The sequence below is a fragment of the Telopea speciosissima genome, chromosome 10, assembly GCF_018873765.1.
Source record: "Telopea speciosissima isolate NSW1024214 ecotype Mountain lineage chromosome 10, Tspe_v1, whole genome shotgun sequence".
Lineage (NCBI taxonomy): Eukaryota > Viridiplantae > Streptophyta > Magnoliopsida > Proteales > Proteaceae > Telopea > Telopea speciosissima.
The window spans coordinates 7,271,572-7,293,150 of NC_057925.1; the positions used below are offsets into that span (position 1 = coordinate 7,271,572).

Genomic DNA, 21,579 nt, shown 5'->3' on the forward strand with positions numbered 1-21,579 from the left:
AGCCTCATGATTCTCTTATCCTAAACTATGCTTCTATGCATTTCTCTGTTTTTCTTCAACAAAATTTCCATTCTGATTTTTAGTGTTCTCGTGTGCATCAATTGTCTCAGCATAAAAAAATGCCATTACAGTTCTTACATTCTGATTATGTTCCTCTTCTACACCCGCTATCTCCAAAAAAGAAAAAAAAACAGAACCCTTACTTTTTCTCTTCCATCACCGATTGCCGCAAGCCCTGACTGGTCTCCATTTTGGGCTTTGCAGACCAACTAGTTAAATGGTTCCCCCCTCTTTTCTTTTCAGATCTAGGCTGTAAGTTACCTTCCTTTAGGCGACCCTAACCCTTGAATATCAAACCCAAAAACCTTCTCAGTCCTGAGAACCAAGTGGAAAACAAACCTGCAACTTCCCTGTGTCCGCCAGGTTTTGATTTCAGCAGTTCAGTCCTGCTTGTTAAAAGGAATCGTTGCATCTGTTGACGATATATGTGGTTGTGAATTCTTCGTTACCATTTCATTCAAACATTTTTCGGTATTGATTATTTGATTCAGATCCATTCCACCTTGTTTGATATACTCCTAATTTCAATTGGACAATAAACAATAGAAAACCTAAAGAAATTAGGGCCTGCTTAAATCTAAAACCCTTTTTTTTTGTGTGAGAGAGAGGGTTTTTACAAGAAGTCAAAGCTAGTTGTTTCTAAGCTTTGGTTTTGCTTCCCATCGTTATTATAAATTTTTGTTTAAAAACCTGATTCTTCTGGGTTTTGGTTAAAGCAAACGATTTGGGAAAGAAGAATTCCCACTACACCAGTACACTACAACAACAGTCCGATGTTGAGAGCTTCCTTTTCTTCCAATCTTCCTTTTCTTCTTCTTCCCTGAGTTCTCAGATGGGTTGCAGGTCGGGAAGATTTTTAGAATAAACATCGGACTGCAATTAAAGAAGAAGGAGAAGGAGGAAGAGGAGAAGGGACGGTGATGGGGTGGGGTTTTTTTTTATAATTATCACCCCAAAAGGACATTTTGGACCTAGAAAATCCGTAACAACAGCACACTATCACAATTAACCCTCTCCGTTACGGAAATATAATGGTGGGGGTCAGTTAGTTATTAGTATGCAACAGGGGAGGGTAATAGTTGTTTGAAAGTTTTTAGGGGGGTAATGGTAGATATCAAAGTTTTTTGGATGGTAATTATAAAAAACCCTATTATTAATATTAAGGGAGAATATCCTCGGTGCCGCAGCACAGGCTGCGCCCAAGCACATGGGCAGCCTATGCAGGGGGCAGGGTGGTCATTGCACCCACCCCCATGTGCCTGGGTGCAACCTAGGCTGCGGCACAGAGAACAACGCCCTTAATATTAAACTGATAAGAACAGATACTACACTTAGTCTTAGCCAAAAGGCCGAGAAAGGTATGCTTTTTTTACTATCTTAATTTCTATTTTATAACCTATCTCTAGTTATCCTTTTTCCTCTCTAACCAATGTGGGATTATTCATCTTTCACTTCTTTTCTTGTTCAATGATTTCTTAAATTTTTCCTCTAAAAAATACCCTAATTTTTTTTTTGGGGGTTGAGAAAAATACCTTAATTCACTGCTTATTCTATTCACACAGTGGATATTATTCAAAAACATAACATCAACTTATGCCTTAAGGACTAGAATACATTGCTACATGCCTTTCCAAGTCCAAGGTGCATTTGAAGGACACTTGGCATCAAATAATCTTCAACGGGTTAGTATCTAGCTTTGAGAACTTGGACCCATAATACTTTATCTGATGGAAGTAAACAACTAATCACTTTTGTTAGGATGTGTATAGGATGATTTTATCTGGAACCCCGGTCCCTTCGATCCATACGCTCTCAAATTTGATCCTAAAAAATATTGGCACTCAAACATAGATTGGTTGGTTGATTAGAATTCGCTAACTCAAATAAAGGATTTGTCAATTATAAAAGAAGAAATATTCACACTCAAACATCTGCTAAAAAGATTTACACACCTTATGCCTTGGGACTAGAAATACATATAGAACCTCACGGGCTTTGAGATATCATTTTAGAATTCAGCAGGAACAATTGAAATTAAAAGCCACTAGACAGTAGACACCCATGATGTAGTTCTTTGTCCATATCAACCTTCAGCCTTATGCATGGTAGGGTAGGGAGAAGAAGAAGACAAGGTCGAGCTAGGCTCAGCCCAAAGCCTCAACTTTGGCCCGCCCAAGCCCTCAGTCAGAGCCAAAAATAATCACCCTACCCTTGCCCAAAAGCACTGCATAGAACGGGAAGGAAATGAAGCAAATAAAAATTCAATGCACTCGTATAGAATGACAATCAAAAAGGAAATATTTAACTGAGAATTTGGTAGGGGCCGCGCGAACGCGTACCCCCGCTGCCACAAATTATGACGTACACTCTCCCACTTGGGGAGATGTTAGGCGGGCACCCCTCCCAAGTGCAATGGAGGTCACCAACCTAGGCAATGGGCCTTCTTGATCACCCATAAACCCCGTCCAGGTAAGTATGTATTACTTTATTGTTGTCCCTTAGTTATACGGTAGTCTCCTTTCTCTTCTTTACTAGCTCACCAATGTGGGACTAAAAACCCACTTCCTTTCCCATATTATCTTATTTTTATTTGTGTATCTACAAATGATTTTGGTCCTCTAGTTACATAAATGACTTATTTGGACGTTAAAGAAGTGAGGGGTACACTGAGAGATTAGCTTTCAACTTTGAAAATGAAATGCAATTGTGGGCAGTTGAATATTTAAGAAAATGGTCAGTTGAATATTTAAGAAAAAGGAAAAGAGAATGCCACTTGGTTGCACAACGGATGTCGTCCCTACACCCAAACACATGGGAGCCCAAAATGACCATTGCACCCCTTCATTTCCATCCTTTCAGGGGATGTGGCAATCATTATATGTCCCACATAAGTTGATTGAGGATTTCCACTATTCTAAATTTTATAATACTTTAGGGAAAACCGACTATGTTCCGGACTGTAGATCCTGCACATAGACATAGATAGCATGAAATGACCACCCCACCCCCTATGAAAGATAGAAATCTCATCCATATTGATGCTTCTCAAGTGCTCTCGTCAACACAAGGGCCACACTCCCGGATAAAAAAACTCTTCCCCAATACTTAATTTTATCACTTGGCAAACTCCATTTTGGTTGAAACTTAACATGTGAAGAGGAACCTTACCGAACAACTGCTTGCTCAGTTGATCGGTGGTTTGCAAGTAGAATGCATGCCCTTGGGACGTCACGGGATCGACCCTCCTGCTTCACATTTGTGTCATTCGGCACCACTCCGGTATCGGCCCAGATTTGTTTGTATTGGACCCATATCGGCTTAGATAGTGTGTACTTTTTCAAAAGGTTTTGAACCAGGTCGGCCAAGAATCAGTATCAACCCAATCCAATCCCTCTCGATCGATCGATCGAGCTTGGAATATGCTTTTGATGTTTTATCAAACAGGTGGAACTGGATCCGATCCCATCGGCCCAAGGTGGAGTTGCAGCTCTATTAGATGCTTTTATCTTTGTCATTGTAAAAAACACATCAACCCCGGAAAGAAAGAAAGATGAGAGAGAGAGAGAGAGAAAGAAGCGGTTACAATGTTCGCTGGATTGGTTGATCCGATCCAATGCGATCTTGATTGATCTTACTGAATAATTTTTTATTTTTTTAAAGTTTGTAAGTTTTTTTATTTGTTTATATTATCTTGATCAATATTCATCGATACCAACCGATATTGATTGATCCGATTCAGATAACATCGGGCAATCCAATACCGAGATCAAAATACTCACAAACTTTGGCCGATACATGACCTAGTCCATAAAAAAAAAATAAAAATGATTTTAGGGGTTTTTTAACCGATCCTGACCGTCTTGTATTGATCCGATCCCAATCCAAAAAGGTTCGGATGCCTAGATTTTGAACCCTGCTCGACCCAAGAGAGCCCAAACTCTTTCTTGTTAATTTTAATAAAGGAAACCATTGGATTCTTGAAACCATGCATTCTTGAAAACCTAGATGGATCGAATCTATTGTGAAGCTTTATTAGTAGGTGGGGGACCCGCCATGCATGACTTAGGGCATTAGTGGAACCAATGATCAGAACCGTTTGATTAGTATGGTATAATATCTATTTCTTTTTTTTTTTTTTGGTTGGAATTGGAGATCTTTAATAGGGTGATAGGGGATGAGAATAGGCCCCAAAGTGGTTTAAACCATGGTTTGTGATTTGGGTATTCGTTGGATCAGCCGATGATCGCTCAAACTCATGCACCTATGCCATATTTGTCCCTGTGTTTTTTATAAAAATGTAATTTTTTTTTACATTTTTAGCCGTGTTCATACTAGTATAAGTATAACATCTAACTTCTCAAGATTTAGGATCGCCTGATTGAACCGACCGATGGATCTGAATATTGCAAAATCTTTTAACTAGTTTTGATAGGGGTGCGCCGGGCCCGTGCAGTAGTGCAACGCATGAGCGACGCTTAAAGACCCCAGTAGCAAGCCACTGTTAGTGGGCCTTTCCCCAAAGAAAAATTAATTTAATATCATGTGGATCGATGAACCACGTATCACATATTAAACTGATAAGAACAGATACTACACTTGATCTTAGCCAAAAGGCCGAGAAAGGTATGCTTTATTTAATATCTTGATTCTCCTTTTATAACCAGACTCCATCCATCCCTATTCTCTCTCTAGCCGATGTGGGATTATTCACCTTTCACTTTCCTTGCTTTTGGCCTCTTCACATGATAGAGCATATATATATGCCTATTACAAGAGAGTGCAATCACAAGTCACAAGTGCTAAGAGCCTATGCCAAGAGCATATATATATGCCTATTACAAGAGAGTGCAATCACAAGTCACAAGTGCTAAGAGCCTATGCCAATACCTCCGATACTCTAACCCATAAAATGATTTGTTTTCTACAGAATGAAAGGAGGTGTGAAGTTTTTGATGGTCTGAGGCTCTTGTCTTGTCTTCCCATAAATAAGCTTGGGTGGGTGGGTTGTAATTGTTCAAGTTTGAAGAAAATGGGATTAAAGAGAAAAAGGATAAATCTCTTTAGATCTTAAATGTTTCGAACTGAAGTACTGCAAACAAATTGCGGATGGCTCCTGAGTCTACTTCTTCTTCAACTTCTTGGAATTTCTCCTACAACTTGGTCTGGTTTGTTTGCTGGTTTTCATTTAAAGAAGAAGGGTACAAGCTCAAATTTATCCTTCCTACATCATTAGATGGTAAATCAATTGCCTTTTTTCCTACCCAAACTTTGGATTTAGGTGGTGATACATCCAAGATTCACCGGACCAATCAATGGCCGCCACGTGTCACAAGACGACCCGCTCCATAACCAAGGGGAACGAACCGGGGTCCCACCACCCGGGCACAGCCAGCACCCAGGCGCGGCCACACCCAGGCACGGCCTGGACCAGGCACGGCCACACCTAGGCACGGCCTCACCCAAAGGCCACCACCCAGGCTCGGCCACACCCAGGCGGCCTCTCACCCAGGCACGGCCCCACCCAGGCGGCCACACCCTGGCGCGGCCTCTCACCCAGGCGCGGCCTATACCCAGGCACGGTATCGTGGACGCAGACGTGAGGTGCACAGACATCGGGGCTACTCATCTATGACCCAATCGTATCACTATAGACTCATGTCACCACCAGGACTCTAGGCCACCGCTTAGAAGTCACGTCACCCAGACGGATTCAAGCACCAATGACGTTATCACCACACGCGGGTATCTATCCACCAAGGATCTTGATACCACCAGGACACTCCCTCCCGCGGGGAGATGGTCAATCAGGATAGAGCCCCGTTACCCAGGGCCTCTATCCACTCAACGGCACAATCGCCATCAAACTGGGACTCTCCACACCGCCATACACTACTATAAAAGGCAAGGTACACAACCCCATAGAGGGACATCTAAACTCATACTAAATAATCACTATTCATCTGTTTGCTCAAGAGATCTAACTTTGGCATCGGAGAGCCCCAGGCTGGGACCACACCGGTTCTCTCTGTTGACCCCTTGGTCCACTTGTAGGTGACGGCACTCGCAGGACCGCTCGACGATTTCTTGACGCAAAGATTGGCGCCGTCTGTGGGAACGACGCTAGCCATTACTGACTACTAGCTCGCTTCCATATTCATTCAATGGCACGAAGAAAGACTACCACCACCAACAACGGAGCAAGGAATGGATCACCACCCCGAGTGCTCTCGCCGCAGAGCCAACGACCAGGACCATGTCCCTCTGGAGGAAGAGACCCCCCTTAATGACCAGTTTGTGGTCGACGAGCCCAACAATGACGAGGCAGACGATGTGGTGGTGGAGGTGATACCTGACCCCAATGCTCCAGCCACTGTGGGTCAGATCAATGACCTGCAACGATAGATCCTCGATGAACAACGACTCTTTCGAGAATACTTGACACAGCGTGCGACTTCTCACCGCCGAAGGACGTTGCCATTAGCAAGGGTGGAGTCCGTACCTCGACAAGAGCCGAACCCTAGGAGATCATCTCCCAGGGGTGTGGGATCAGAGAGACTTGCACAATGGGCAACCCCCACTCCGCAGCGGGGGGAGCCTTCCCAGCGTCCCAGGAGAACAAGAGACCTCTCGCCACGGTCAGAACGCGGGAGGACGCCAACACCCAGGCCGAGGGTGCCTAGCCCGCAGAGATCGGTCCGGAGGTCTGTGTTCGATGGACGACTTGAAGAAGGTCACATACCACGACGAAGCCGGACCTACAGAGAGGAAAGCCCCTCACCTTCACGACAGGGATCATCACGGTGTGACCATTCACCATCCCGCCAACACTCAAGGCGGGAGGGGACATCCAAGAGAGAGCGTGAACGGGGTCACAGCGAATGTCCGGCCAGGCGTGAGGGACAGACATGGGACGAGGAGCTCGATCGAAGACTCCGCGATCTGGATGAGAAGCTGGAAGGGTTGAAGAAGCAGACCAAAGGCGAGACACATTCTATACCTGGACAACACCCATTCTCGACGGAGATCATGTCAGCCACGCTACCTTCCAGGTTTCGACTACCCACCTTTGAACTTTACAGCGGTACCACTGACCCTAATGACCACATCAACTACTTTAATGGCATGATGATGCTGTATGGTGGGTCGGACGTGGTCTCCTGTCGGGCATTCCCTGTATCCCTCAAGGGAGCAGCCACATCATGGTTCTCCAGACTACGACCGAGATCTATATGCTCGTTCGTAGAGCTATGCGAATAGTTCATCACCCGCTTCCAAAGCAGCGTCAAGCAGAAGAAGACCACCGTCAATCTACTGAACGTGGTACAGAACCCTGGGGAATCTCTCAGGGAATACGTTAGCAGGTTCACCAAGGAGTCCCTGGAGGTTCGAGACTTGGATGACCAGACACAACATGCAGCCCTAGCAGGAGGCATCAGGGATCTGGACATGATCAAGGATCTGGCACGTCATGAGACCAGGACTATGAAAGAGCTCCTAGAGCGGTGTAACGAGTTTGCAAATATGGCCGAGGTACTACAAGCTAGAACAAAAATAATCGAGGCTAAGCCACAGGACAACAAGAGGTCAGCACCTGATGACCGCAAAGAGGGTAAGAGGTTGAAGACAGAGCGTCGACAAGAGAAGAGCGACCGCCCATCTAGGAGGACAAACCGTCGCCCAGAGAGAAGTGAGAGGGAAGCACCCCTAAGTTCACACCACTGAACACCCCCAGGTCCCAGATACTCATGCAGATCCAAGACCGTGACCTACTCCATTGGCCACGACCCATGCTAGCAAGACCAGAGAAGCGAAACCCTAACAAATATTGTCTCTTCCACAAAGAGAATGGGCACGACACAGAGGAGTGCTATCAATTAAAGAGAGAGATAGAACAACTGGTAAGAGTAGGAAGCTTGAACAAGTATGTGAAGGGGAGACATGACAACTGCTCAGGCCAAGGAGATAGAGGTCGCGAAGGAGACAGACTGAAACCGAGACGAGAAGAAAGAAGAACAGATCGAGAGAGAGACCGCCCAGAAGAGCAGAGAGATGCAACAGAACCTAGTGGCACCAAGGGACCTCCTATCCTCACCATATTTGGAGGACCGGGGCAAGAGTCCACCAGAAAAGCTAAAGCTCATGCCAGGTTCGTGGGAGTGGCAGAGAAGCCAAGCAAGATAGCCAAGACCGAGGCGGTGATCTCCTTCTCGGATGAAGACCTGGAAGGACTAAACTTCCCGCATGAAGATGCCCTGGTAGTACAAGTGGAGGTAGCCAACCGGCCTGTACACAGGGTACTGATAGACACAGGGGCGTCTGTTGACGCACTCTCCTTGGACGCCTATCAACAGTTCGGGTTCGGGGACGACCAGCTCAAACCAGAGCCCACTTACCTCCATGGATTCTCAGGTGCCACCGCCTCCATCAGAGGTACCATAGAACTACCCGTCACCTTCGGGGTACACCCTCAACAAGTAACCATCATGGTGAATTTCATGGTAGTTAAGTCCGTGGTATCCTTCAACGGCCTCTTAGGGCGACCATCACTGACAGCCCTTAGAGGAGTCATATCGCCACTTCACCTGAAGATGAAGTTCCCCACTGAGAATGGGGTAGGCGAAGTCCGAGGAGATCAGAAGAAAGCAAGGGAGTGCTACGCCACCTTCATGAAAAAGAACAATGGTAACACCCGTGGAATGGCACTCTGCCTAGAGAGCATGGTCAGTGACCAGAGAGAAGGGGAAGGCCAGTGGAAGACCTCATCCTATGGCCCCTCAGCCGGGATGACCCCTCCAAGGTCGTTCAGGTAGGCTCGCTGCTAAGCAAGGAACAGAAAGAAGGGCTTGGACACCTCCTCCAAGCGAACATGGATGTCTTCGCATGGTCGACCTCCGACATGTCGGGAATACCACATTCCATAGAGGAACATCGACTACATGTCGACCCAACTAGGAAGTCCGTTCAACAGAAGCAGTGTAACGTAGCCCTCGACCGACAAGCAGCAATTAAGGAAGAGGTCGAGAAGTTAAGCCAATCAGGGTTCATCAGAAAGGAGAAGTTCCCAACCTGGCTCACAAATGTGGTCCTGATACCAAAGCCAAGTGGGAAGTGGAGGATGTGCGTCGACTACACCGACCTAAACAAGGCATGCCCAAAAGATGAGTACCTACTGCCCAGGATCGACCTACTGATCGACGCCACCGCCGGCCATGAGATGCTGAGTTTCATGGATGCCTACTCCGGATATAACCAGATCCTCATGCATGAGGGTGATGAGTCCTACACCGCGTTTCTGACGGACAAAGAGAACTACTGCTACAACGTCATGCCGTTTGGGTTGAAGAATGTAGGGGCCACCTATCAGAGGATGGTCAACAAGATGTTCGAGGAGCAGATTGGGCGCAACATGGAGGTATATGTGGATGACATGCTCGTGAAAAGCATCCACGCCAACCAACACCTAACCGACCTAGAGGAAGCATTCACAGTACTGAGGAGGAACCAGATGAAGCTAAACCCTACAAAGTGCCCCTTCGGTGTAACGTCAGGAAAATTCCTGGGGTTCATGGTCTCAGTTCGTGGAATAGAAGCCAACCCATCCAAGAGATGGCACCTCCTCGGACGGTCAGGGAAGTGCAGAGGTTGAATGGAAGGGTCGCCGCCCTTTCCAGGTTCGTGTCACGATCAGGTGATAAGTGCTTACCATTCTTTAAAACGTTGAAGAACCTCCGAAGCCCTAAAGATTTCATATGGATGGAAGAGTGCCAGAAGGCGTTCAGAGAATTGAAGGAGTACCTAGAGAGCCCACCACTACTTGGGCGACCAGAACCTAACGAAGAGTTGCAGCTCTACCTGGCCGCCACCCCTGTCACGGTCAGCGCAGTACTGCTGAAGGAAGAAGACAAAGTCTAGAGACCTATCTACTACGTCAGCCATGTTCTGATCGATGCAGAGACCAGGTACACTATGATCAAGAAGGTAGCCTATGCATTGGTAATAGCAGCCAGGAAGCTATGACCATACTTTCAAGCCCATGCCATCATAGTCCTCACAGACCTACCTCTGAAGAAGATACTGCACAAGCCAGACGTCTCCGGATGATTGATAGCATGGGCGATGGAGTTAAGTGAGCATGACATCAGGTTCCAACCAAGGACACCCATCAAAGGCCAGGCTCTTGCAGATTTTATTGCAGAGTGTATCCTGTCTGAGATAGAATAAAAAATAGGGGAGCCTGAGGAGAAGGATCACGGATCGTGGGACATGTTCGTGGATGGGTCGAGTAATGCGTCGGGAAGCGGTGCTAGTCTCATATTAACCAGCCTCGAAGGATTTCGTATCCAATATGCTCTCCGATTCACCTTCCAAGCATCCAATAATGAAGCAAAATACGAGGCACTACTAGCTGGACTTCGGGTGGCCAGAGCCATCCAAGTCACACACCTATCCACTCGGAGCGACTCCCAGCTCGTGGTGAATCAGGTGAATGGAGAGTATGAGGCGAAAGATGATAGGATGGCATCATACCTAGCACATGCTCAAGCATTGATCGAGGGTTTTGTGAAGTTCGAGATGGTTCGAGTTCCCAGGGATGAGAACGCCGCCGCCGATGCCCTATCCAGGCTAGCCAATGAGAAACTCTGAAATTTGGCTAGCGCAGTCTATGTTGAGATCCTGCATGAGCCAACGTATAAGGAAAAGCAGGTTAACGAAATCGAGGAGGGACCTAGCTAGATGGACCCTCTACTCAACTACCTCTAGAACGACGTCTTACCAGAAGACAAGGCCGAGGCAAGGAAGATCAGGATGAGAGCTGCAAAGTACACCGTCCTAGACGGGGTACTGTACAAGCGGGGGGCAACAGTACCATTACTCCGGTGCCTAGGACCCAAGGGGGCAGAGTACGCCCTAGCCGAAGTCCATGAGGGGATATGTGGAAACCACATGGGGGGACGAGCCCTAGCCTACAAAATCCTCCGCCAGGGACTATACTGGCCATGAATGCAAGAGGAGGCCATCCAATATGCCAAGAAATGTGAGCAATGTCAGTTGTTCGCCCCAGTACCCCATCTACCCGCCACCAAGCTGACATCAATCCTCAACCCCATACCTTTTGCCATGTGGGGACTGGACATCTTAGGCAACTTCACCGCAGCACCGGGAAACAGAAAGTACCTGGTCGTCGCGATTGACTACTTCACCAAGTGGTTCAAAGCTAAACCCTTGGCCAAGATAACAGAAACAGAGATGGAGAAGTTCGTCCGCGACGACGTAATCTATAGGTTTGGGGTACCACAGATCCTTGTCTCAGACAACGGCAAACAATTCAACAACCCTAAATTCCAAGCATTCTGTCACAGCTACAACATCGACTATCGGCCTGTATCGGTAGCATACCCACAGGCTAATGGTCAGGTGGAGGTCACCAACAAAACACTACTGGAAGGAGTCAAGAAAAGGCAAGAGGGAGCCAAAGGAAAATGGGTCGAAGAGTTACCAAGTGTCCTGTGGGCATACCGAACTACAGTACGACCTCCCACAGGAGAGAGCCCATTCCGCCTAGCATATGGCACTGAAGCATTGGCGCCAGTAGAGGTCTGCGCCATGTCCCATAGGGTTCTGCACTTCAACGAACGTACCTATATCGACGGACTATGGGCGAACCTAGACTTTATAGATGAGGTCCGTGAGAGAGCACTATTAAGGAACGTCGCCTACCAGCAACGTACTGCCAGGTACTATAATGCCAGGGTCAAGGAAAGGCTATTCCACCAGGGAGATCTAGTCCTACGGAGGGCAAGTGCATCACACCCACGAATGCGGGGAAGGCGTACGCCCAATCGGGAAGGACCCTACATAGTCTCCAAGCAGATACGTCCAGGGACCTACCGTTTGAAGACTCCAGGGGGCAAGAAGGTAGACCGTACTTGGAACTCAGAACACCTGAAGAAGTATTACCAGTAGAAGCAAACAGCCCCATCAATAGTAGCAGTCAAGTAGTAGCAGTAGTGGTAGTAGTAACAGCAGCAGTAGACGACCTCACTATTTCAAGGTCAATTTGAATTTCATTCAAAATAAAGAGATGTTTCAGGAATACTTGTCTTCTTCTACCACTCAATCAAATCACTGCCACTACACCAAGGCGTCACGCCATCTCGGAGGCTTTAGGCCTAAGGCAACACGCCACCACAGAGGCTTCATGCCTAAGGCGTCATGCCACCACTGAGGCTTCATGCCTAAGGCGTCATGCCACCACTGAGGCTTCATGCCTAAGGCAACATGCCAACACTGAGGCTTTATGCTAAGGCGTCATGCCACCACTGAGGCTTTATGCCTAAGGCAACATGCCACCACTGAGGCTCTATGCCTAAGGCATCATGCCACCACTGAGGCTTCATGCCTAAGGCGTCATGCCACCACTGAGGCTTCATGCCTAAGGCAACATGCCACCACTGAGGCTCTATGCCTAAGGCGTTATTCCACTCCTGAGGCTTCATGCCTAAGGCTTTATGCCACCACAGAGGCTTTATGCCTAAGGCGTCATGCCACCACTGAGGCTTTATGCCTAAGGCGCCATGCCACCATTGAGGCTATACGCCTAAGGCGTTAACCCACCAAGGTCTGATGATCACCAAGGCGCAACGCCACTACCAAAATCCTATGACTATCAAGGGTCAGAGAGCATCAATGCGCAAACAATCACCAAGAGACAATGCAATCAAAGAAAAGCAAAAACGATCACATAGAAAAGTCATAATAGTTATAACTCAAGTTCAAAAAGAAAAAAGGTTGAGACGTCTACAGGATCGGTACGGCCATAGGGTCAAGGGACCACAGAGGGGTGGGTCACCTCCGACCCAGCAGGAGACATCATGTCCACCTCAAGAAGACGCGCAGCAGTACCCCCCTCAGGCAGGGCAGCCCCCACCTCTGACACTGGAACGCTCTCCACCACCGCTACACCCAGAAGCGTCGTAGCAAACTCAGAGAACCCCAAGACAGAGAAGTCATAATCGGGGGTCACCTCCAGGACACAAGCGGCTAAGTCCCGGACCCCTCCCTCATAGGCAGGCTGAAGCTGCGCTTGATACAGTGTCTAGAACGCAGAGGATGCCTGGAACTCAGCCACAGCTCGCTCACCTGCAGATGCCAGCTCCGCCTCATGCCTTCCCCTCAACGAATGAAGCTCCTCCTCCAAGGCAAGAACCCTAGCCGAGCTCTCGGCCGCACCAGCAGAGGTCACACGTAGCTCCTTAGACACCTCCAGGAGCTTCCCGGACGCCACCGCGAGCTCCCCCGACGCTCTCTAAGCGTCCGCCTCGGCCCTCTCATGGGCATCTATCTGTCCCTGGAGCTCCCTCTCCATGTCACGCAGGGTGCGCTGTATCTGCACCTCACGAGAAGCGTGGCTCTCCAATCGAAGCACCGCCTCAGCAACACGGTGATGGACCTACAATCAATATGGCAAGCTATAAAACAATCTAAGAATAAATGGAGCAACGAACATGACGAGACAAAAAAGGGATAACTCACCGAAGCCATATCATGGAAGAGAGTCTGGGCCAGACAAGTATCGCTAAGCCTCTGCAAGGCCACCCTCGCAGTAGGGAGCCTACCCCTATCTACCCACTCCCGCGCCACGCCGGCTCCGCCCAAGGTCGAGCCCTCCGGCACGCCCAAGGTGATCACCAGGGACTCATCCAGCGTGGGAAGATCAATGGCAGTACCACCAGAGGAACTCACACCTTTCCCCTTGGAGAGGGGCAATACAGAAGACCCAGAAGGGGCAACAGAGGGAGGCAGAGGCACATAGCCCAAAACACCATCATCATCAGGAGAAGTACGGGGAAGGAGGACTCGCACACTAGAGCTCGTCACTTGGGTATGTCTTGGACCACCCTTCCGCTTCGCTTCGACAGCCATAGGCGCAGAAGCACCACCAATATCGGTCACTCCAGTAGATGGACCACCCTGAGAAGAGGCCTTCCTTCGCAGATTGCCACGGAGCCAACTGAAGTCCGGACGCATATCCACTGCATAGACCGCCAAACCAGTCAGATGACATATACATTCAAATACCAACATGCCAATCAAGTACAAAAGACAATGCTCTTACCAGGACTCAGCTTCTAGAGGGACAGGAAGGCCTCCGAGTCCAACTCCTGGACGTGGAACGGATCGCGACCCAGGCACAGCTTGAGGGAGTCACCCTCAAAATCACTCAGCTCAAGCCCCTGATTGACCCTCTTGAGGTCAATGACTTCCCTAACAGTCCGTAGTGGGCATCGGGGGACCGTGGCAAAAAAGAAGCGATCCCTCCAATACTTCACGTTGCTAGTGATCCCCGTGAGAAGCTCCACAGAGGCATAGGGCCTCTTGAGCACGCGGCGAGCAAAGTGATAACATCCATGGTTCCCCTTCTTCAACAAATAAAAGTGGGAGAACAGGGGAACAATGGCGACACGCCCCAGGCGGGCAAAAAAGACATAGAAACCCAAGATCACCCTCCAAGAATTGGGCAACACCTGCCCAGGGGTGAGGTGCCAATGCTCTAACACCAACTCGACAAAGCGAGGGATAGGAAGACGAAGGCCCTAGAGAAAAAAGGAATGGTAGAGACAGATCTCATCCGCACGGTGAGAGAAGGCATACTCGCCAGGCCCAGGAGTACGCAACATGACCTCAGCGGGAATATGGAACTCCTCACGGAGGGAGACCAAGTCAAAAGGTGACAGAATGCTAGCAACATGGCCCAACCAATCAGCAGGGCCGGTGACTGAGGATGCCGCCCCATAAGGCCTACAATCCCTACTGGGACCAGAGACACTAGAAGGTCCCACACCTCCATCAATAACACTGGGGGAGGGTATAGAGGATGGAGTACCCACAGAAGAAGGCGATCCTGGGGAACGCTCCTCTGAAGATCCAACCCCGACTGAAGCAGGGCCACGATCACCCGAAAATGACATGAACGACAAGAGATGAATGGACTACGTACTCGAGAAAGTGATCTCCCAGAAGCTAGCAAGAAAAATGAAATGAAGGCCACCTGCAAAGTATAAACAGCAGATCCATCACAGACAAGAAGAAGAAAAGTGAAGAAGCATGGGGGTCCATCGCACCCACGCCGCGGCCACCTGCAAAGTATAAACAGTAGATCCATCACAGACAAGAAGAAGAAAAGTGAAGAAGCATGAGGGTCCATCGCACCCACGCCGCGGCCACCATAGGCTCGGCCTCACACCCGTAGGCGGCGGCCACCCGGGCGCGACCTCACGCAGGCGCGGCCTGCACGCCCCATAGGCACGGCCACCCAGGCACGGCCTACACGCCACATAGGCAAGGCCACTCAGGCGCGGCCTCACGTCCCACAGGCGCGGCCTCACGCCCTACAAGAGCGGCAACCCAGGTTCGGCCTCACCTAGGCGCCGCCCTACAAAAAAAAAAAAAAAAAAAAAAAAAAAAGAAAAGAAAGAAAGAAAGAAAAGGGATCGAACTTACCTCAGGGGGAAGGCGATCGCACGGGGAGGCAGGCACACGACGACGCGACCACACCACTAGCATGATCAAGTGAGAGAGACCACCAGAGGTAAAGCCCTCAAGCCAAGCACCACCCAAGCCCTCTAAGCAAACAAGACACCAAGTGAGCACAAAGCAAACACATGGACCCAAAATCAAGCAAAATGGATACTAGTCTAGGTGACCCAAAGACAAATACATGGTGGGCACCAAAAAGAGGGCAAAAGGCAAAAAGTGGAATGCAAAGGAAAAATTAAAGAAGAGCAAGATGGGAGACAAAAAGTAAGAAAGAGAAATGAGAAGTGAAAGAAGAGAAAGTGAAGGAGAGGAACATATATCTACAAAAAACAAAAGAAGAAAAAGTGCAGGAGGAAAGGTTTGAACCCCCAACCTCTCCTACCTCATTACTAGATTTACAGGCAAGCCCCGCAAAGAAAGTTTATTCGTAGCGGACCCCTCACTATGTAAAGGCATCTACTCTCTTGGACATCCTATCCCAAGAGAGTGGGGGGCAAATGATACATCCAAGATTCACCGGACCAATCAGTGGCCGCCACATATCACAGGGCGACCCGCTCCAGAACCAAGGGGAACGAACCGGGGTCCCACCACCCGGGCGCGCGGCCTCACCCAGGCTCTGCCTGCACTAGGTGCGGCCACACCCAGGCGCGGCCTCACCCAGCGGCCACTACTCAGGCGCGGCCTCCCCTATGCGTGGCCACACCCAGGCGGCCTCTCACCCAGGCGCGGCCCCACCCAGGCGGCCACACCCAGGCGCGGCCTATACCCAAGCACGGCATCGTGGATGCAGACGTGAGGTGCAGGACATCGAGGCTACTCATCTATGACCTGATCGTATCACTACAGACTCATGTCACTACCAGGACTCTAGGCCACCGCTTAGAAGTCACGTCACCCAGACGGATTCAAGCACCAATGACGTAATCACCACATGCGGGTATCTATCCACCAAGGATCTTGATACCACCAGGACACTCCCTCCCGCGGGGAGATGGCCAATCAGGATAGAGCCCCGTTACCCAGGGCCTCTATCCACTCAACGGCACAATCGCCATCAAACTGAGACTCTCCACACCGCCATACACTACTATAAAAGGCAAGGTACACAACCCCATAGAGGGACATCTAAACTCATACTGAATAATCACTATTCATCTATTTGCTCAGGAGATCTAACTTTGGCATCGGAGAGCCCCAGGCCGGGACCACATCGATTCTCTCTGTTGACCCCTTGGTCCACTTGCAGGTGACGGCACTCGTAGGACTGCTCGACAATTTCTTAACGCAACAAGTGGGACTGCATTATGGGATTGTATAGATTTCAACATACTTGGGAGGGATAATTGAAAGTGAAGAAGATGAACAATCCATTTGTCAAGTATGTTGAATTTTACCTCCTTACATGCAATGTTTCCATTTCCATTGGCAAGATAAAGATGCCTTCACAGACAACCAAAAAAGGGCCCACCGAAATTCAAACTTGGGTGTCAACCCCTAACCAGTCTCTTCTCAAGGCCATTTCCTAGCCCACCTTTGTTGGACTACCTATCTTCTTCTCTAAACCAACATGCTTCTCAGCCCATGTCTGTGGAAGAACTTCCAAGCTCAACTATCTATATGATCCCAAATCATTTAAGCTCAACCCACATAAGCCCATTACAACCATGGTTCTAAGTATCGGTATCATATCACTTGTATCGGGCGATACATATCGATTTTGCTAGTCACCGATACCGTATCAATAGCACGTTACAGACAAGGGGTAAAATGGTCTGAAAAATCATTTTTTAAGGAAATCAAGGGGTAATTTTGTCCGATCCAAGCTGATAGTGTATCGGTATTATATCGGTTTTTCATATTGCTGATAACCGTTCCGATACCGTGCACTAAAACCATGATTACAACCCCATCAACAAGGCCCATAATTGGAGAAAGTTTAGGAGGTTTGGTGTTTGATGAGGGAGTGCATGGTGCTAAGGATAAGGATGATGATGTGGTGAATCAAATTCAAAATTTTAATGTGTTGATCACAATTATCATTTAACCCAGCTTCTCTCCAAAGAATGGGAAACTTAATTTGTGGTTGTCTATTTGGTTCCTATATTTTCTTTTTATTTGTCTTGCATAAGGCTTTGTGGTTCCTTTTAGCATCACACTAATTTGTCTTCTCTCCTGCCTTTTGTTTTTTTTTTTTTTACTTTTAATAAATTATTTTAGGGAGAATGTTCTCTGTGCCACAGCGCAGGCTGTGCCCAGGCACATGGGCCTGCCACTCAGGGGGCAGGGTGGTCATTGTGCCCACCCCCATGTGTCTAGGCGCAGCCTGCGCTGCGGCATAGAGAACAACACCCCATTATTTTATTCACCCAAAAATAGTTTTGAGCTTTTGTTCCAAGAAAATTATAGATTTGGGCGAAACGACGAGTTTTCTCCACTTTTCTATGTTTTCTGGTGATTAAAAGAACCTAACAACCAGGAAGTGAGATTTTCTTACCTTTCTAATTGAGCCATTTTTTGTTGTACAGAATCAGCCTCCATCAATTCCAATTCTGATTCTGATCCAATTTTTAAAACCATGTTTGACATTATGTAAACACCTTGTCCAACTATGCCACTGACTGAAGAGGCCAAAGTGAACCATATGATTAACTTTGTTTTCATTGTTTGGAAAATCTTACTTTTGGTATTCATCTTAATCCATACAAAGTTAATGGTATAGGGATACAAGGAGTATTGTGTAATGTATTGATGTTCTATGAATTAAACAGGTGACGTGAGCATAGAAGTTTTCCCAAAAAAAAAAAGAAGAAAAAATTGGATCAGGAGGAGCCAATAGGAGCGAACACAGAAGCATAAAGAGGGTGTCATTTTGCATTTCATGGGGGGCAGGATGGTCATTTTGCCCCCATGTATTTGGGCGCAGGGGCTACACTCCCCCACATAGAACATTTCTCCATTCAATTATTTGCCCATTTCTTTTCTTCTCATAGGTGAAGCAATCGTAGCATATGTGAAGCACTCGTAGTGATGCGGGTGAAAAGTGTTATTTTTGGTATTTCATGTAGCCTTAGTCCCTTTTCACTGAGAGAACGGGAAGAAGAAAATTATTAAAAAAAAGAGAAAAAAAAAAAAAAAACCCCTCTACTCGGTGGTGTTTCCTTCGCCCTCTCATAGGGCACCATGAAATGCCGCCTGTGCCTCCTGGGTAGATACCTAGGCATGCTCCCCCATTGGGCTAGATGCTTTTGTAGAGACCTTGCGACCAAGTAGAGATCTTTTGCCCAAAAACAAAAAAAGTAAGAAGAACAACATGACTCTCCGTGACCAGGTTTTGCTTGCCTAATTCTCCAGATTTTGAATGAGACAAACTAAATTAAAAAACCTAGTTTTCCAACTATTGTCTAATTTCCTCTAAATTAATAGCCAAAATTAATTCTCTAAGTGCTTGGGCCACAGGAAGAAGTCCCCAAAACATGGTTTGAGGTATCGATAACGTAACGCCCATATCAATTTTGCTATTCGTCGACTCTGGTACAATGCGCTAGTACTATATTTGTGACATGATACAAACAAGGGGGTAAAGTAGTCAAAAAATTCTTTCTTTTTTTTTTTTACGAAAAATTATGGGCAAATATGTCCGCTACGGCTATTCCATGTCGATACCGTATCGATATTGTATCGATTTAATGTGATAGATACCCAATCCAATACTGTGCACTAAAACCATGCCCCAAAAACCTCTCTTATTTTTTTGATCGAGTTTCCCTCTATCCACAATCAATGGGATCCCATTCACCGCAGGGTGGGAGTGGGCAGAAAAAGGTATTGAGAGGGTATTTCGAAACATACAAAAGCCCTAGGAGGGGTTTGTAACCCTAGGATGGTGGGTGAACAGTCTCCTATGGGTAGAGGGAAACTGTAAAACTGTAGTCCCTTTTTTTTTTTTTTTGATGAAAGTGTAATCACATAAATCACACACCAATCTCAAAAGGTTAATCGACTTTTAGGACCGTGGAATAGCAGATGTACACAACACACACCACACTCACACACCCGATGTGGGACTACTATAGTCTCTTTTTGTCTCTTTTTGTAAATAGAGATATCACACACCAATCCCTCTTTACAGAATTGTACAGAATTTGATCTTCCATTTCATGCACGTTTAGGTAGTTTTTTAATAATTTTCTCTTTTATTTCACGTCTTAGTTACATTTAATTAAAAATTTTAAAATTTTCCTAATTTCCGTGAATAGCCGAATAGTTTCATAGTTCGCGCGAGGAAGAGGAAATTAGATTCAGATGTTGACCAGCGTGCCCAGCGCATATCGGACGGCTGCAGACGTACGCATCCCACGGACCGCTTCCAGCCGTCCGATATGCGCTAGGGTACTGGTGAGGATCCGATTCCAGGAAAATTAGGGCTTTTGAATAAGGCGTGCAACTATATATAGAGGCGTAGAGGCAGCACCTAGGTGCTTCTGTGATCTAGGGTTTATTCGCAGAACAGAGGAGTCCCTCACCACTTCTCTCATAATTCCATCTCAGTCGCTAACATTCTGCAGTTTTGATTCTCCATCTCCCTCAGTTTCTCGTCCATGCTCTCTTTCTTTCTCTTGTTCACACCCTTTGCTACTGAAACTTATTGTCTGTGCTGGCAGGAAATGAAGATTTCTTCCAAAGAGTACATCATCTGCAATTTGAGGTTATTAGATTTGGCCATTTCTGGGCTCAAATTACATTATGTTATGAAGTGATTTGTAATTCTTTCTGGGTTTGTTCGTATTATTATATCACAGCTCTGCTTAGCTGGATGAATGTTGCTTGGAAGTTTTCATTTGGTTCGAAATTTTATCCCTTTAAATGTTTGGTTCTCTCTTACGTTTAATGGTGTACTGCCTCTGGAGTATTTTGAAATTCTCTCACTTTTGTGTGTTTTAGTTCAAATATGTGGATTATTACTTAGAACGCTTTTGATAGGCGTTGCGTTCATTGGTATTATTTTTTATACCAATGGACGCGTCAACAAAAGCGAAGAGCAACAATTTTGTGCAATGCAGACCCTTTTTTTTTTTTCCTATCGAAAAGTAACCATTTCTGCCATTTATGCACCTTGCAGGTGTTACTGGTCTGCTTGTGACATTCCCCTTCCTCATTGAACCTCATTGGTTGCCTTTTTTTTTTTTTAATTTCTATACCTAAATTTGGCATTTTGGAAATTGATATTATATATCTCTCAATTTAATTTCTTATTTTCAAAATTAAAATGTATTGTTTGTGATGGAAAGTGATTGCTTCTTACTGGTGAACTCTCTTTGATTTAGTATGGGGGATGTTCATGTTTCCGAAGCATAAACTAACTCATGTTATATCTTGCCAGTATTAAACAGCATGGTGTGTTCCATATGTTGCACTGTGTTACCTATAAACTGGTATACATTTTTTTTGTTTGTTAATGATACAGTGGTATAACATAAGATTATCTGTTGTTCATAATCCCGGAATCTGTGTCAACTCTTCTTTGTTAATTTAAATCAGAATTTGTCAACATTTGTGGGAAATGGGGTGATCTCTTTAGTTTTTTATGGATCAGAAGGTTCTAGTCTGTACTGTTTCTTCTGATGTGTTTCCCTCACTCCCCCAGCAATGTATTTCAAGTGATATATGAGTTTTCTTGTGTAATTTGCTTATTGATCATTGATGCTTGCTTTCTTTAATCTTTTCCATATGCTGGCATTTTATTTACTATGATTTCATTTTTTGTAAGTTCTATTTCAAATCATGTTGCAGATTCCCATCTTTTGGTATATTATAAAGATAATAGGCCTTGCTTGTTTGATGGATTAAAAAAGTGGAGTGATAATAAAGGAGTTGGATAGTTAAAAGGTTTCCATAAAATTTTAAAAACTAAAGTTTGGTTGTATGAGGGTGGTAAAATGTGGTGATGCATTATCCTTTATTACTATTTCCTTTTTATAT

The 21,579-nt window shown here is 46.5% G+C and overlaps 3 non-coding genes and 1 pseudogene across 3 annotated transcripts; 1 reads left to right on the top strand and 3 right to left on the bottom strand.

The window, feature by feature from the left end:
- Positions 1-1,290: 1,290 nt before the first annotated feature.
- Positions 1,291-1,422, bottom strand: LOC122644384 (annotated as a pseudogene).
- Positions 1,423-2,376: 954 nt separating this feature from the next.
- On the bottom strand, positions 2,377-2,537 carry LOC122644341. Its single transcript, XR_006330280.1, has one exon. It is a non-coding gene; the product is annotated as a U1 spliceosomal RNA (small nuclear RNA).
- Positions 2,538-4,489: 1,952 nt separating this feature from the next.
- On the bottom strand, positions 4,490-4,687 carry LOC122644378. The gene has a single exon (XR_006330314.1). It is a non-coding gene; the product is annotated as a U2 spliceosomal RNA (small nuclear RNA).
- Positions 4,688-20,890: 16,203 nt separating this feature from the next.
- On the top strand, positions 20,891-21,040 carry LOC122644450. Its single transcript, XR_006330379.1, has one exon. It is a non-coding gene; the product is annotated as a small nucleolar RNA snoR137 (small nucleolar RNA).
- The last annotated feature ends 539 nt before the right edge of the window (positions 21,041-21,579 follow it).